Source organism: Chiloscyllium punctatum, chromosome 5 (genome assembly GCF_047496795.1).
Source record: "Chiloscyllium punctatum isolate Juve2018m chromosome 5, sChiPun1.3, whole genome shotgun sequence".
NCBI lineage: Eukaryota > Metazoa > Chordata > Chondrichthyes > Orectolobiformes > Hemiscylliidae > Chiloscyllium > Chiloscyllium punctatum.
This window is the reverse complement of record NC_092743.1, coordinates 81,440,964-81,458,689: the sequence shown is the minus strand read 5'-3', so window position 1 is coordinate 81,458,689 and position 17,726 is coordinate 81,440,964.

The following is a 17,726-nucleotide window of genomic DNA, read 5'->3' as shown; positions in this document are numbered from 1 at the left end:
AGTACAATCAACCAGATGTGGCCAGATATGAGTACTTATGATGCTTTATTTTCAAAAGAATAAGGAGCATGACAGTCCAAATAGATTATGTTTACTGAGAACTCCAGGAAAAGACTGTATTCCCATTATGAACTGATGCACATGTCATAGAATTCTTCTGATGCCTTATTGGACATTTATCTCTCAATAACATCACTAAGAAAGACTATTGGGATGATTATCACATCAATGTTTGTGGGAGTTTGCTGTGCACAAGTTGACTATTGTACTTCTCTCCATTACAGCAATTTCAATAATATTTTATCTGTTTGCAGCATTGTGAAGTCTGTGAAGGCAGAGCATAGTACTTAGTTTTTTAAAATTTCTTTCATCATTGCTCTTCTTTCTAAACAACTCCTAACTTCAGAAGCTGGAGTTCCACATCTTAGTTCCAGCTCCACATTCCAGATGGAGCTCCACAGTCTCAGATGGTTTAAAAAATTTGACTATCACCAATCCTGGTCACCATTTGGCTTTCTTTTTCTGAAATCACCGGCCACAGGGAACAGAAGGGCAGGTATTCGACAACAGGGTTTTATCCAGGTTACACAATTAAAATTACTGGAGTTTAGAAAAATGAGGAGGGATCTCATGTCAATTCTTTCTAATGGAATTAGACAGGTTAAATGCAGGAAGGATGTTCCTGATGACCAGGGTTTCTAGAACCAGGGGTCACAATCTAAAGATACTGGATAGGCTATTTAAGACTGAGATGGGGAGAAATCTCTTCACACAGTTCAGTTTCTGGTCAGTTCTGATCTCTAACTCCTAACAGTCTGTCTCTCCAAATTCTCCTTTCTTTTCTAACAGCTTGTCATGTTCTGTGTGACCTTTCTTCATTCTCTTATGATCAATTCCCAGAGACAGCCTACTAGTTCAACTATGCCAGGAAGAGACGCATTGTAGCCCAAGAATTTAAATCAATATAAAAATATTTCATCAACAGCCGGTCCACAGCCCAAATATTGTCCCACATTACATAAGTGCAGGAAAGCTCCAAATATATATATTTGCACCAGCACCTTTAAAAGATGATCCAGCAATTAAAGTTTTTTTTATGGTCCCTTCAAGTAATGCAGAACTTTGTCAAGCAGGAATGTATCACCTTTTCCATTGCGTTGTGCACTGGTATCTTGCACAGCATTTTCAATAATTAAATGCAAAATTACAAGGAATTGGAGCAATATTGGACTATTCAGTTCCTTGAGTCTAGTCTACCATTCAAAAGTGCCATTGACTGATTTTGTCCAAGTGTATCATAGGTAAATTTCTCCAGGATTGCATGATATCAGTTTCAGAACAACTATTTAAGTTTGGCAAAGGACAGAGAGGGAAAGAGAGATATAGCAAGTCTGCAGACGCAACATCCTCCACATTAAATGTTGGCCACACACAATTTGTTGGATTCATAACATGTTATCTATTACAAGGCAATTGATTTCTTCTTACAGTTGAGATGTATTTGAATAAGAGATATTTGGTACAGTAATCGTAATTGTTAAATCTTAAATCACATGACACCAGGTTATAGTCCAACAGGTTTATTTGAAATCACAAGTTTTTGGAGTATTGTTCCTTCATCAGGTGAAGTGTTTTGTCACTTCACCTGATGAAGGAGCAATGCTGCAAAGGGCTCCTACCCAAAATGTCGATTTTCCTGCTCCTCGGATGCTGCCTAACCTGCCGTGCTTTTCCAGCACCACACTAATCTTGACATCTGACTTTGACCACCCCAGACCAATAACAAGACCTGCCACATCATCGTTAAATCTAGACTACCTCAGTCAAAAGAATGTCTTGATAAGATTTTTATCAACAACCATTGTTGTTAATTAATCAATCATCAAATGGAAAGTAACTAATAGAGAAAGGATAAAAGTTTCAAGAGAATATGCAAAATTCAAGCATAAGCTGGAACAAAGTATCAGTAAACTCCCTAGAGTTTGTTACTGCCTTCAGCAGACACCTTGACATGCATTATTCGCTTTATAATACAAAGACCCCCTAAGTGCTCCAGAGCAGAAATCTTGTATTATCAGCAAAAGGCAGATTCATCACCACGTAGTAAGATAGCTCTTGGCCATTTTGATGTTGAGATATGTGAGCTCTTACATATTTGTCACTGATGATAGGCCAGGTTCTCAATGCACCAAGCATTTCAGCCTGTTTACCTATTTGGGTTTTTCAGTCAACAGTCCTTGAATGGGTTCATTCGCATCACTTGGAATGTTGTCTTCTGAAGCTAAGGAAAGGTCACCAGGCCTCAAAGCATTAATTCTGATTTCTCTTCATGGATGCTGCCAGACCAGCTGAGCTTATGCTGCAACTTCTGTTTTTATTGTGGAAAATCAAAAAGATAGTCTCTGTTGCATCTACTTTTCCAAGTGAACTTCATAGTTTATCGGGAAAGTAGTTCTGATTTGTAGTGATAAGACTGGGATATTTTAGCCATTATACAAAAATGGCTGAGGGAGAGGACTGGCAGCTAAACATGCTGGTGTACAGGTGCTTTAGGCAGGACAGCAATGTTGGAAAGGGGGGAGGGGAAGTTGCATTTTTGATTAAGGCACAGATCATAGCACTAATCAGAGATGAAATAACTGAAGGATCATCCAGTAAGGCCTTATGGGTGAAAGTATGAAAAAAGAAGGGAATGTTGACGTTATTGGCCCCCAGATAGTCAACGGGAATTAGAGGAGCAACTATGCAAGGAGAATGGGGAGAATTGCAGAAGCAGTATGGTTGTCATTGGAGGGGATTTTAATCTTTCTCACATCGTTAGGTACTGCAAGAGAGTTAAAGACTTAGATAAGGTTGAATTTGTTAAGTGTGTTCAAGAACATTTTCTCAAACAGTATTTAGAGGGTCGTACTCGGGCAGGGGCAATATATGATCTATATGGGTCTATTAGGATCTATATGTTCCTGTGAGGGCGAAGGGCAAAATTAGCAAGAATAGGGAACCCTCGATGACAAGAGATATTGAGGTTTGACCAGAAGAAGGAGATATGGCTCAGGTACAGGCAGCTGGGATCAAGAGAATCCCTGGAGATATACAAGGAATACAGGAGTTTAGTGAAGAAGGAAATCAGGACGGCAAAAAGAGAGCATGAGATAGCCTTGGCTGAGAAGATTAGGGTAAATCTAAAGAGGTTCTTTCAGTATATTAAAGGAAAAGAACAATCAGAGAGAGAATATGACCCCTCAAGGACCAAAGTGGACATGTATGTATAGAACTGCAGGTGTTGGGTGAGATCCTCAATGAATATTTCTCCTCTGTATTAAACTTTGAGAAAGACATGAAGACTTAGAAACTTGGGAAGTTAGTGGTGATATCTTGAGACAGGTGTTGGATGTATTAGAATATATGAAGGTGGATAAATCTCCTGATCTTAACCAGATATATCCAAGGATACGGCAAGAAGCTATAGAAAAATTGCAGGGACCCTAGCTGACATTTTTGCATCATCGTTGGTCACGGGTGAGGTCCCAGAAGACTGGAGGGTAGTGTATGTTGTCCCCTTATTCATGAAGGACTGCAAAGAAAAGCCTGGAAACTATAGACCTGTAAGCTTAACATCTGTGGTAGGAAATCACTTGGGAAGATTCTGAGGGATAAGATATACTTACATTTAGAAAGACAGAGTTTGATTAGGAGCAGTCAGTGTGGCTTTGTGCATGGAGATCATGCCTCACAAATTTGTTAGAGTTCTTTGATGAATTGACCACTAAGGTTGATGAAGGCAAAGCAGTAGATGTAGCTTATATGGATTTCAGTAAGGCCTTTGATAAGGTTCCACATGGTAAGCTGCTCTGGAAGGTTAGGTTTAATGGAATCCAGTTTGAGCCAGAAAATTGGATACACTATTGACTTGATTGTAGGAAGCAGTGGGTAATGGTGGAATTCTTGCTTGTCGGCTGGAGGTCTGTGACTCGTGGAGTGCCTCAGGGGTTGGTGCTGGGCACATTGCTGTTTTTTATCTATATCAATCATTTGGGTGAGAATGTACAATTAGTAAGTTTGCAGAAGACACTAAAATAGGAGGTATCCTGAACAGTGAGGAAGGTTATCAGAAATTGTAGCAGGACCTTGATCAGCTGGGGAAGTAGGCCAAGAAATGGCAAATGGAGTTTAATATATATAAGTGTGAGGTGTTGCATTTTGGAAAGTCAAATCAGGGCAGGAGTTTCATGGTGAATGATAGGGCCTGAAGGAGTGTAGTGGAACAGAAGGATCTTGGAGTTCAGATTCACTGTTCTCTGAAAGTGGAGTCACAGGTAGACAGGGGAGTGAAAAAGGCTTTTGGCACAATGGCCTTCATCAGTCAGGGCATTGAGTATAGAAGTTGGAAAGCTATGTTGGAGTTGTACAAGATGTTAGTGAGGCTACACTTGGAACATTGTGTTCAGTTTTTATCACCTTGTTAGAGGAAGGATGAAAAAAATGTAGAAGAAATTTACAAGGATGTTGCCAGGACTCAAGGGTCTGAGTTATTGGGAGAGATTAGACAAGCTAGGACTTTTATCAGTGTGGACTTCTTGGGTCAAGTGGCCTGTTCCCACATTGTAGGTGTTCTATGAGATGACTCTATTTTGTCTTCTTTTCTTTTGGTACTGCTTCCAGATAAATGATCATCAGGTCACATTTCTTATTTTCCAAAAATTTACGTGCACTTCCTTTAGGACTGATAAAACAATTAGAACTTCAAAAAATTAAAATGTTTCACAGATATGGATTTTAAATAATTTTTAAAAGTTCCTTACTGTCACTGCTTATAGTTCAATGCTTCAATGTGATTCTGTATAAATTTCTCTCCCCAGGGAGAAAATCACAAAGGTGCATCTCTAAGTTAAGATGTTTAATATCTTTTTTTACGTAAAGTTTAAGGTACATTTCAAACCTAACCTTCTTGTAAAGTTTAGCCTTCACAAGAATTTGAATAAGCATGGTTATAACAAATGCTTAATGGTTTCCTACCATTCCATGGCATTCCTCCATCAGGAATGTGTGACCTATGGATTGATATTGTCATAGTCCTTCTTAGATCAATGTTGAGACTGAGAACAGGCGAAATGTATCCACTTAGGGTAAACAAGTTCATCTGACACAAGACTCTAACAGAGGATCCTCCTGTTACATTGCTGTTGCAGTGTTGGCATTAATATATGCATTTTGAAATAATGCGTGATTTTTATGGAGATTCTGACTTACTGTCTTATTCTCTGACTTGCTTCTCTTTAAAATGGAAAACATTAAATCACTTCTGGCATGTAGCAAATAGTGAATTTACTGCACTTTGAGGAAATTGTAATATATTGTCTGTGGAATTCCTTACATGCAGATTTTTCACAGTAGGCAATTGTTTTGCATTTTCCATCTTATTTTATTCGTAGACTTTGGTTTTTATGATCTTTGTGTGGTGCCTTTTTGGATGTTGTAATTTGTCAACATCTGAACATGTCAATTCTTTCAAGTTATGCTCACAAAATAGGTCAGAAGGAGGAATAGAACCAATTTCACTTCAAGCTGAGGTATGCTGCTAAAGAAATAGTAGATTTAATGACTATCATAATTCACAACCTTAAGATATCCCAAAACATTCAAAGCCAATTAAATGGTTTTAAATCATGTTTGCCATCATAATGCAGGTGACAGAGTGAGGTCCATTTGCCTCAAGCAATGTATTTTAGCTGATATGGCTATGCCTATGTTTTCCCTCATAATATAAGAAACTGATTGGGATTATCACGGTATTGAAGAATTCAACAGATGTTTATCTGTTATTAGGCTATTATATACAGACATTACTTTTCTCAGATTTTTCTGTGCTAGCATAAACTATTACGTTACACAGAAAACCTTGCTTCCAGTAGCATGTCATTTTGCAAGCGATCCAAGTTATACCATTGGGTCACCTGCTATGAAACAGTGATGATTCATGAATATGTCTCTTAAATACTTAACATAATACCATGCCTTTTAAAGGTATAATGCTTATCGGACATCAGGCAACAACAATACAACCATTTGGTACATACAAAGCTCCCACAGTAACAGCTTGGGATGGGTAATCTGTTTATTGATGTTAGCTGAAGGTCAAACATGGTCAGACTACCAGAGTGAACTCCATGCTCTTCATCAAGTACCACTGGATGCCAGGGAAATGAGAATTGAACTTTATGTATTATCTGAAAGGCAGCAGCTCCAGCTCTGGAGTATCAACCTCTAACTTGTCCTTAAGAAGAGTCACTGGGATGAGATTTGAAAACATAACCTTCATAACTCCAAAATTGAGACAGTGTTTACACACAGTTGTCAAAACACTAGCCAGCTTTGCCATGGAGATTTTCACATGCTACTGAGCTGCTGTTTCTTCTGACCATTCAGCCATTTTATCAAGTCCCTTTGATGCAGTTCACATCAATGTTTCTTTGGGAGTGTAGTTTTCAGTACCAATGCAGTGTGAGTGATTCTTTTTCTATCCAATTCCTATTGAGACCCACAGCAATTATAGTCAGTGGCCTGAAATATTTATGATAGCCATAAGGACAAACCTACCAGTTGTTTGATCTGGGTCAGATGAAGGCCAGGCAAGTATGTTCATAAGAATTAGGCTATCTACCAAGAGATTGGTTGGATCATCTCTTTTGGCTATAAAGACTGGATTACCCAAATTTTGTGCTATAAATTTATTTGTTTCTGTGTTTCTAAACATTTAGCATGATCTGGTCAGAAAATGCAATCATAACAATAAAAGTTAGCAGCTGAAAATGCAGCAGTTAGGTAAATGTTAGAGAGAAAATTGGGGGTCAAGAGGGTTGAAGACATGAGGCATGAAGCTCCAAAGATTTCCTTCTGGAGCCTCCTTATTCCTGAATAAGCCTTTTGGTAAATCCATATCTCCTAAACATAGGAGCAGGAGTAGGTCGCTCGGCCCAGTAACCTATGCCTTAAAATTACTCAAAGACAGAAACAAGCTAAGCAAGTCCAACCCTTCTTTATTAGAGGACTCACCCATGCCAAGTAACATTGCTTTGCTTCCAATGTGTTTATATTCTTCTTTAAATAAGGAATCCATGCTGTACACAATACACTAGATGTGACTCACCAACACCTCATACAACTGAAGGTTTTATTCAATTCCCCTTGCAAATAAACGATAGCCGTCTATTAGCTTGCATGATTACTAGCATACCAACCTTTGCAACTCATACACTAGGACAGCTAGTGTATCTCAGATTTCTGCAACCTCCCATCATTTAGATCGTCTGTTTTTAAAAAATTTCTGCTGAAATGGACAATTTCACATCTTCACACATTATACTCAATTTGTTACATCATCAGCCCCAATCATATAATCCAGCTATAACCCTTTGTAGCCTCCCTGTGCCTTATTCAGAAATCTTTGAGTCATTCGTGAATTTAGTAATCATATTTCTGGCCATTTCATCCAAGTCATTGATGTTAAGGCCCCAGCATTGATCCTCATGCCATACCCCTCATTACATCTTGTCAACCAGAAAATTATCCATTAGTATCAGTTCTGTTTCCTGTTGGCTAACCAATTTTCTATTCATGCTAATATGTTAGCCCAATAAATTCATTTTGTCTCTGTTATTTATTTATTTTCTTGCTGTAATAACCTTAATGTGGCATCTTCTCAAAGACCTTTGGGAAATCCAACTTCAATGCATTAAACAGTTCCCCTTCATCAACAGTGCATGCTATTTCCTCAAAGAACTACAATAAATTTACTAAACATGATTTCTCTTCCAAAACAATATGTTGATCCTATTTGAATTATCTTGAACTTTTCAAAGAGCCCTGCTGCAATGTCTTGAATAATAGCTTCTAAAATCTTTTAAAGATAATGCAAGTGTTTGGATTTTAAACTAGATTCATGTGAAGGTTGGTCTATTTCTGTGAATGCATTTTAAAAATAACTGAGTCTTTTCAGAGCTGTCATTTTAAACTACTATGTGCCTTCTAGAGTATTAATGAAAGCTTGTTTATATTGTGGGGAGTTATGACCCAGAAAAGAGAAAGCATTGAAAGAAATTTATTTGTTTTTGTATTTAGAATAATCAATGATTGATTTTAGCTTAGAAAAACTCAGAGATTATAAAACTTTTGGACAGTTTGAAGGTGACCTGACTGAAATACAAAGCAAGTATGGTTGCAGCTTGAGAAAGGAAATTGTTCAGAGCAGTTGAGGAAATAAGTTATCTCAGTGAAAGAGTGTGGTTTCTGAAAATTCCAAACCAGGAGAATGTCTAAAATCCCAAGAATGTTCAAGAAAAGAGCTTCCCAGCTCACAGGACCTGAACTTAGAATAAGCAACGAAGTCAAACTTTTAGATTTGATAGTCAATGAAAAGTTATCTGATCTTTAATTGGCTGTAAAGTGATTGCTTTGAGGATTGATGAAATTTTGTTTTGCTGTGAGTTTTTAAGTCTTTCATATGAGGTTGTCTGTAGATTATATGTAGATGTAGATAGTTTAGTGTGGTTTATTATATTTTCTTTTGTCTAATGAAGTTCTGTTTTATTGTTAAAACCAAATCTACAGACTTTTGTATTTATTTTGCTGTGGAGTAAAGTTGTATTAAATTTAAAAAAGGAACAAAACTTTGATGTATCAAGCCAGATTTCATTCTGGAATCTGACTTATTCAGTCGTAACAATAGCTGGTATTATAACATTTTGTTCTGACAGATGTCCAACTAACTGGTCTATCTCTTATCATTTTTTTGGATAATGGGATTACATTTGCTCATTTCTATTCTAATGGGACCTTTCAAATTCTAGGGAACTTTGGAAACTCAAAACTAATGCATCAATTTGGACAGGTGCTGTATGACTCTATAACTATTTCTATTAAGATCCTGAGAATGAAGTTAATGCAAATGGTACATAGTACTTTTCAAATGCAATGAAATTTTCTGCCTCAATCATCATTTCAGGCAATGAGTTCCCAATCTCTTGGTGGAAACAAGTCTCTTCAATTCCCTTCTATCAACTATATAAGTAGTTATTGACCACTGTCAGGGCAGAATGGGTCTTTCCCATTCACTCCATCCATGCTTCCCATCGTTTCATAGACTGGATCAGGCCCTTGGAGCCCAGGCATCCCCAGGGATTCTCAAGGGAACCTGCCAGGAATTTGGTTTTCAGGTTCCCCACATGGTGAAACTCCTACTTCAGAGATGACATGAATTCCTTAAGTGGGGATCAATTGTCAGTTGATGAATTGGAACTGAGCATGGTGGCTTTCTACAAATCTCACTGGCCAGTATTAACCTGGGGCAGAGTTGGGGAAGTGGCAAGCTCTCCACCAGACATCTTCCCAACCAATTTAATCCCATTCTCTCCCACCTCTAAACTCACTGGTCATTTTATTATATTAAATTGTTTTCTTGAATTTGTTGAAGGGCCAGCATTTGTTGCCTTTGAACTGAATGGTTTCCTCGTCCATTTCAATGGGTAGTTAAAAGTCAATCACTTAGGTCTGGATTCATGTGTAGTTCAGACCAGGTGAGGATTTCCCTTCTTAAAGGGGTTGAAACAAATGGGTTTTTTATGATAATTGGCAATAGTTTCATGCTCTCCATCATTGTTGCTAGCTTTATGAACCAAGTTTCACTTCCAACCTGCCAAGGTAGGATTTGAACCCATGCCTCCCAGACCTGGACTTCTAGATTACTAGTCCAGTGCAAATCAACTACAGTCACAGCCTCTTCTTGTGATTGAACAGTATCAAAATAAGTTGATTTGAAGGATGGATTGACATTGGGTGCAACACTCGCCTCAGTGATGCAAAACAAGGGTTAAAGCAGCCCTGTGAAATTGCAGGGTACAGATATCCTTAGCAAGTGATGTGTTTAAATCCAACTACTCACAATCATCTGTCAAGTCTGGTTATTACCTTGTATCTCAGTCTCACACCTCATTTCCTTGTCTGGCAGCAGAGAATGCTGGTTTAGTGAGGTAATTAATCACAAGTCAAATTCAAAATAATTGGCATTGGGTACTGACAACTGCAGAATCATAGCTTGTTGGAAACATAGTTGTTTACAGGTCCCGATTCATGCAAATAACCATCCAAACCACCACCAAGGAATGAGATTCATTTGTCTTATATACACTGTAATCCTTTGTGATTGAAGTGTGGTGCAATCCTTGCCAAAATTTCTTTTGCCACTGTGATCCCATTTCAAGGTTGGAAAATTATCAAAGTATCTTGGTCACAACTATGAGAGGGGCGCACATGAAGAGAGAAATCTGTAAGATTTCAGGGGACATAGCCCACGGGGGATAACCACTTCTGCCTCTTAGAGCTCATGATCCTAAACTTACAGCTCACACAATCATTTTGGGAAACTCTATCTTTACAATCACAGAATTACCATGACATGATACATGAGTTAGCAAGTTTACATTGATATTATTACAAATTTGAGTTTCTAATTCTGTAAGTTTTTTTTAAATTCAGGGTTAATTTCTAATTCCTAAGCAAGATGGCAGCTGAATAGGGCTCCTGCCTGGAGCTTGTCCACTATGAATACTTTATTTTGTGCTTCTTTCTACTTTTCTCATTTTTTTTCTTTTCTTGTAGCTCTTTAGGCTTTTTCTTTCCCTACTTACCTTCTCGAGGGAGCTTGGTCTTGGAGGCAATGGTGATGACAACAGTGGAAGATGTCTTTGACCGGCCTCAAGGTGGCTGGGGTGCCCAGAAGGAACTCTGAAAGTCGATGGCATTACGGTTTCATTGATGCCTGGAGTGGTACCAGAGTGGGACTCTGCAGCAAGGCAGGTAACATGGCAATGGTGCGTGGCAATGGCTGGGACCCAGCACGAGCTAAGATGGCAGCAGCAGTGAGGCCGTGGTGGATGGTGAAAGATTGTGGCAATAGCATAGGTCTCGAAGGATAGCAGCGGCAGGGAAGCACTGGTTGGAGCTGAAGTCATGTGAGTGGCAGTGAAGCCTGGCATGCCCAATCAGGGTCAGCAGCGGCAGTCAGCGGTGAGCACAGATGGGTCTTAGCGCAGCAGGGGTGAAAGTATGCTAAGTGCAGGGGAAAGCAAGTCCTCCTGGGGAAAGCCCAGCTTGGAGCATCTGCAGGCCTCTGGTTTAAGAAAGGACTGTAATGTTTGACTTATTTCTCTGTTTTTATACTAAGAAGACTGTTGAGCTGAACTTTTTAACTTATATCTTTTTTTAACTTCTGTAACTAAAATTTTGTACCTAAGATGTCGTGTTTGGTGATATTGTACACTTTTCACTGTACTCCTGTACCTTGTTGAGAATACATGACAATAAAACTTAAATCTAAATCTAACGGGGGTACTTATATATCAGCATGGCATGACAAGAAATAAGCAAGTTGACAAAAAACCATTCTCACCCATTATGATAGTCTTTCTCATGTTTCATCTTCATTCTGACACCAACAGGCATTTTATGAAGTGCAGTATATGAGCATGTAATCATTCTCTAATGGCACCAAATGAATTATAATTTGAAGGGTAAATGTGATGATTTAAAAGTCCATGTGGTTTTCCCATCACACATCTGTAAGTTTTAAGTTAATGTAAGTTAAATCAAGGTTACTTCATGTTTAACCATTACCCAAACAAGACATTTCTTCAACACACTATGTGACGGTACTAATGATTCAACAGTTGCTAAGCAGGGATGCTTCCAACACAGTGTCGTGATTCAGGTGGTCTGAGGTAAGATAGAGTGTGAAAACTTTATACCTTCATATCACAAGCTATAATACAATGAAGGCATATCTGAGAATTTCTCTTAAATATATACAGACACACTAAAAGCAAGATGTAACATCATTCTAATATAAAGTTAAAAGTCACACAACACCAGGTTATAGTCCAACAGGTTTATTTGGAAGTACTAGCTTTCAGAGCGCTGCTCATTCATCAGTTAACTGGGGAGCAGGACCGTAAGACTCAGCCTTTATATCAAGCAATCACAGTGTCATGCAACTGAAAGGAGATATTGAATAAACATAGATTGCTGTTAAGTCTTTCATGTTTTAGAAATGAGCTGCAGATTTCAGTTCATTCATATGGAAATCCCAGAACTTCTTTCAAGTCACATTCTCGAGATAATTTAATGTTTTATAAAAAAAAGTGACATTTCAGCTCAGACAATGCATTAAACGCGTGATGTTAAAGTCTGTCTGTACCCTAATCTTGAGTCAGACTGGTTCTATTTCCAAAGTAGGAATGTATAAAATGTCACATAGATTGACTGCCTGCATTGACTGCCTGCAGATCGTATGCTTTTTGATCAAAATAAAATGTATCTGCAATTACAATTCTGCAAATGCCAAGTTTGGCACCCAATGGGATGGCCTCAACCAGGACCTTGGGCTCATGTCACACTACAGGTAACCCCACTATACTGTACACTCGCACGCACACAAGCACACTCTTACGTGCTCACACACTCATGCAGACCCTCTCTCATATACATGCTCTCTCAGACACATACATATACACCCAACACTCATACCCATGCACACACCCTATACTCTGTCACACTCACACCAACACTCTACCAAGCATGCACACAAACACAGACACTCAAACTCACGCACACACACTCACACGCTTCCCTCGCCCCCCCCGCCCCCCCCACACACACACACACACACACACACACATCCAGGCACATACTCTCTCTCTCTCTCTCACACACACACACACACATGCACGCATACACACACACATATATAAGTCTATGGGGTGAATTTGCATTTGCAGAAACATTCTACTTTGATCAAAAAACACACAATTTGCAGTCAGTCAATGCAGGTAGTCAATCCATGTAACATTTCATAAATTCCTACTTTGGAAATAGAACCAGCCTGACTCAAGTTTAGGATACAGACAGACTCAAACTTCACACATTTAATGCATTGTCTGAGCTGAGCTGTCACCTTTTTTGAGAAAACCTTAAGTTATCTCAAGAATGTGACTTGAAAAAGTTCTGGATTTACATATTAATGAATTGAAACCTGCAACCCATTCTAAAAGATGAAGGACTTAACAGGAATCTAGGTTTATTCAATACAGAAAAACCTCAATTATCCGAAGGATACGGCTGGGGAGTATTTTGTTTGGTTAATCAAATGCCACATAACATAGTTTAGCCAAGCATTGGGACCTTGCAGTCTTGCCGGATAATCCAAAATTGGGATAATCAAATGCGAGATAATCGAGATTCCTCTGTATATTGTTTCAGTTGCATGCCACTGGTGTTGTGTATGATTTTTAACTTTATCTACCCTACATTGTATTTGACAGAATATTTTTGTAACTTGTGTGGATCTTTTAAAAGTTGATACCAAGAGGGATGAATGTATGATTGTAAGGGAATACAGAAAGTTAGCACTTTGGTACAGCAAGCAATTAGGAAGTCAAGTGACTTAATTGTCTTTATGGCAAGGAGATTGGAGTATAAGAATAAGGATGACTTGCACTAATTGTACAGGGCTTTATTGATTCACACATGGAATATTGTGTGCAATTTTCATCTCCATATCTAAGGTATGCATAAAAATACAATGGAGGTGATACAATCAAGGTTCATCAGATCAATCGCTGTGATGAAATAATTGACAGGACTAAGCAAATTGAATTGATACAAAAACAGAAATTGCTGGGGTAACTCAGCAGGTCTGGTAGCATCAGTGTCGAGAAAGGGAGAGATGAACAGATAGGTGGAGATGGAGCGCAGAGAGAGAGAGAGAGAGAGATGTGAAAGAGGCCAATAAATAAGGAGATTATAGATAGCAGGTCAGGATACAAGAAAAGCTGAATAAGTGATAATAAGAGCTAAGAATAGGGGAAAATATATGACCTGTACTGAATGCAACCCAAACGATATGATAGGACTAGGTCTCTGAGTATGGTGATGGGTGATGTTATGTCAATACAGCACCTGGTGGGGACTGAATAAAACACATGGAAGGTTCGAATCAGGCTCTAATGTTATTGAAGTCAATTTTGAATCCTAGAGGCTGCAGAAAAATGACATTTTGTTTTTCAAGCTTGATGTTCCCTGATGCTTGTGATCCCATTGAAGTGTACAAGATTATCAAGTGGCTGGACAGAGCAGGCATTGAGATTGTTTCTGCTGGTTGGGAAATCTAGACCATAAAGGCCTGGCTCAAATAAGAAACCAATCATTTGGGACTGAGATGAGGAGAAATATGTTTACTGAGGGTTTTCTAAAACTTTGGAATTGTCTAACTTTAAGATTTATAACAGTTTATAGTTCAAACTGAGAGCAATGGATTTCTTTTCATTTAGAGAATGGGGATATAGGAAGCAGGCAGCAAAATAAGGCAGAAGATCAGCCATAAACAAAAACTGAAATTGCTAGAAAAGCTCAGCAAGTCTGGAAGGAAGGGTCAGTGGATATGAAACTTTAGCTTTGATTTCTCTCTACAGTTGCTGCCAGACCTGCTGATCTTTTCCAGCAATTTCTGCTTTTATTTCTGATTTCCAGCAACCACAGTTCTTTCAGTTTTTATTTAGAAAATCAGCCAAGGTGGCTTTGAAAGGTGAAGCCAATATGAGTACCTGAATGGTCTACTCCAGCTCTTATTTTTTTATGTTCATCAGTTTGTTGCTAAAATAGATGGTAGATTTTGCACACATGCAAAATAAGGGATTACGAACGCTAGCTGGAGCCCAGCAATATTTCGTTCCCCAGTGGTGTTGATGCATTTGGGCATTCACATCTGCACTGAAAGGGCAGTGGCATACTGCGATGAACCATCTTGTTTGCTAAAAAAAAACTTTCTCACCTTCCTGATGTGGAGCCATTAGAAGGCAGAGTGCTTATATAGATTCCACATCTAAAAAGTACAACATTTGTCAATGTAAATTTATGTTCTTAATGGATGTAGATTGAATTTCTAAACAGTTAGTCAGCTCATTCTTAAAAGTGAAAATAAGGTTTCAATTTGCAATTCGTAGCTTCAGTCTGTGTCCTGCTGCAGTTTGAGAATGACTGAGAATGAGAATTACAGCCATAGAAGAGCTGTAAGTTAATTTCCATGACTGTTTCTGTAACCTTATCATTCTTTATGATAGGCAAATATTGTCCACTTAATTTATGTCGAAATGACTGAACAGTCTTATTGAGATAATTACCTGAAGTTGTCTTATATAGCTAGCTCTGCTTTTTATACAGCACTTTTTCTGGCGTTAAATCTGGCTACCAACACTGCCAAGACATGCTCTACTTCCTTTTGCAATTGTGTGCTAGAAACATCAAATTCGTACAGCGTGGAAACAGGCCCTTTGGCCCAACAAGTCCACACCAACCCTCCGAAGATATCCCACCCAGACATCCCACCCAGACCCATTCTCCTACCTTATTGCTCTGTGTTTACCCCTGACTAATGCACCTCTAACCTACACATTCTTGAACACTATGGGCAATTTAGCATGGAGACTACACATCTTTGGACTGTGAAGGAAAAAGGAGCATCCAGATGAAACTCATGCAGACATGGGGAGAATGTGCAAACTCCACACGGTCCCCCAAGGCTGGAATCGAACCTGGGTCCCTGGTGCTGTGAAGTGGCAGTGCTAACCACTGAGCCACCATGCCACCACCTTATGCAACAGTCAGTCCATTTTACAAGTCTGAAATTTAAGTGTGTTTCTTTTTGCCTTTATTGTTTGCCATTCATTTCTGTCTAATGTTTATTTACCTTCAATTGCTCGGTTTCACCCTTTAACTCAAAGTAACAGTGTAATAAAGATCAGTGCCCTTCTGTGTCTCTCTGGGGATCAAAGATGTGTGCAATAAACTATTTATAAGTCAGAAACTTTGTTCTTCATACTGAACAACTCTCAACAATCTCAATTGCTGATGATGGCCTAATCCAATGCATTCTTTTACTCTTAATACCTTTGGCCTAAGTTTTGCAAAGTTGTGGCGACTCTGCAACTAATCTAAATGGCTTCAGATCTGGAGATCCTGCCCCCATTTCCATTAGCTCCTATTTTGGTCAATGAAGAAACAGGAGGAGGCTACCAGGTCAGGGTGGATATGCATGACTCACACATAGGAGAAAGTGAGGTCAGCTCATGACTCACCCATAGGTTTGTCTACGATGCTCTGTTGCCATGTTGGATCAAAGTTTAACTGGAGATGGCAACAAGCACCAAGGCATAGTTTGGCTGCTGTTGAGAAGGGATTCTGTGAGATCCTTCATGTACTCCCAGACTCTCTCTGCCACCACATGCTGCTCTCAAAGTGGCTACACTGGTGAAGGAACTGTCAAACATCTCCTTCTGGAATGTGCCTTAGAGAGAGATGCAGTGTTTTTTGTCAAGGTTCTTATCAAGCAGATACATGACACAGAACTATGTTCTCTCGTCTGTTCCCACCAAGACAAACATTGACTAGCTTGGAAGATTGTCAACTCAGTAAAAGATGGTTAGATCATTTACAGTGTGGAAACAGGCCCTTTGGCCCAACAAGTCAACACCAACCCACCTAGACCCATTCCCCTACACCTAACACTACTGGCAATTTGGCATAGCCAATTCACCTAACCTGTACATTTTCAGACTGTGGGAGGAAACTGGAGCAAACCCACACAGACACAGGTAGAATGTGCAAACTCCACACAGACAGTCGCCTGAGGCGGGAATTGAACCCGGGTCTCTGGCGCTGTGAGGCAGCAATGCTAACCACTGTGCCACTGTGCTGCCCTAAGATGCTCTTTGGTCTGCCCGAAACATGTTGGTCTTCCCATGCAAAGAGTTGACCTCAACTGAGTGTTGCAGACTGTCACATTCCAAGGCCCAGGAATATGTGCTGAGGGATGCACTAAAGTCCGGGGCAGCTGCTGCCAAGGAGCACTGCAGAAAGACCACCGTGATCTTTCTGCCAAAATATAACACAAGTCCGTTCAGATATCAGATCCTCTCCTTGTCTTAATGTCATTAAATAGTATTCTGCATAGTAAGAAATGCCTTTGGAATTTGCAACTGCAGGGAATGTCAAATTCCAATGTTTGCTTGTTCTTTAGAAGCAAGAGCTGTACAGAACTGCTTTAATACCTGCGTATGTAATAAAATATTTTACGAACATAAAATTTTACATTGAAAAAAGCTGGAGTTTGGAAAAACAGGGAGATAGGAGGAGGTGATCAGTCCCTCCTTTTCATTCATTGGTGAGTATTTCTGCTATTTAATATAAACACAAGATCTTCGGGAACTCGGGTAAAAAGGGAAAGAGCAGCCTTAAGGAAACTCATGGTACAGAGCACTTGACATCAGAGAGAGCTGTGACTTTAGTAAGGAGCAGCTGAATAAAGCAGCAGGAAAACTTTAAAGAGAGCAGCCAATGTAGCCTTCGTTCAATCCAGAACCAATGCTCCTGAGGTGGCTTCAGAATTAAAAAATGACACTGGGCAAGTGGAAGCAGCTAGACGGGTAAGTACAGATGGTGAGTATTTGGACTACTATTGTTGCTTTAGAATTTGTAACATCTTTGTTTTGTGGGTCATAGTTTAAGGGGTATACTCTGGTTGAAGAAGGTCCAGGAAAAGACTGTAAAGTAATTGATATCATTTGATTTAAGAGCCTTTTAGTGTTTTTGTCAAAAGAATGAGTCACGGCAGGAGACCTCAA